We start from the raw sequence: 1,515 nt of genomic DNA, 5'->3' as shown, positions 1-1,515 counted from the left end.
ATGTAAGGTCCTAGTTTAATTTATCTTCTAAAACTCTATTATTTTAGATTGTAAAAAATAATACCGTAGATAACAATTGTACAGCTTGATGAGGCACAAATAATAGTAGAATTAATTTTCAGAAAAATTAATTTTTCATGGTTATATAAAGATTAAGGCCTTTAAAAAATGTTTGCATTTCGGAGAAGTTTTAATGTAATACGTAATATGGACAATTCCTTATGTACAAAAGATGTATGACTTCAAAGGAAACTTAATATAGTGTATATTTTGTTAGAAATGAAAGTTTTTTGGATATCTCAAAGTCATTTTTTTTTAAACAAAATTGTATGATCTTTTATACAATACAATCATGTTATTCTATATATAAAAGTATCAAAATGTAAAATAATCAAAAATCAACATTTAATGATATATTTTATACTTTCATTGTAGTACATTAGACATAAAATATGAAATATTATAGTTTGATTTAAATGTCTATTGAAATATTATGTTTAAAGCATATTATAGATTATCGATATTAAATGTAAATAAACGGGAACGAGATCATGTATGTCGTTTGCGAATGTTTGTAGAGTGTCATTTTTTTAAAAAAGAAAAGAGCATTGACATATCGAAAAGTGTTGCCATATTTATAAAATAAATTCTTTTTTGCCATCAATTTCTATCTTCGTTTCTTAGCAAGACTGATTCTGAGAACTCCAAGACGTTAAGAGATTCACATGTCTATAATATCGTAAATTCACTATTCGATAATTGTATCTAATTAATACTTTTATGCACAGAATAATGAGACAAATAAACAATAATATTCCCAACCAGCAAAATAAGGCGAAATTACGTCTATTCGACCTTCTGATAGGTTATAAAATCTGTTCGACCAATCCTAATTTACGTCGATGTTTGATAAAAATTTGGTCATTTGTAAGCTAATGTGTAACTTTAAAGTCATTGAACTTTGAAGGCATTTCGTAGGTTTAAACTTCGTAATTTTCAACCTATATACAAGACTTCAAACGATATTTGACCTTTAAGATATTTTTTATGTCGAGAATTGGTAATTTTTTACTTAATTAGGGCGATCTGACTTTGAGTTTGTCAAAATGCCCTGCTTTGCTGCTTGGGATTGTTTGATAAAAATGACTTTTCTTCGAATACCAATTGCGGGATTCTCTAAACATTTCATCGACAATTATCGGTGTCGTTAATTGGTGACAGCCGTACTCTCTTCCAGGATTATCCGGCCATTGGCTGTCGTTAGTTAACGAATGCATCAATCATCGATAAGACGCTTAGAGAATCCCGCTATAGAACAAGACTATATAGTCATTTTCTATATTAGTTTATTGGATGCTGAATACAAACCCATTTTTCAAATTGTTCCATCACGTCACAATTTTAAGAAATTTGCAATTGAAATTATAATTCCTAGAATATTATCTAAAATAGAACATAGCGTTTTATATTAATATAATTATTTTGTTAAAGGAAGAAATCTCCTTTTCTGTAAAT

This window comes from Trachymyrmex cornetzi, unplaced genomic scaffold (assembly GCF_001594075.2).
Source record: "Trachymyrmex cornetzi isolate Tcor2-1 unplaced genomic scaffold, Tcor1.1 scaffold378, whole genome shotgun sequence".
NCBI lineage: Eukaryota > Metazoa > Arthropoda > Insecta > Hymenoptera > Formicidae > Trachymyrmex > Trachymyrmex cornetzi.
This window is presented reverse-complemented; position numbering follows the sequence as displayed.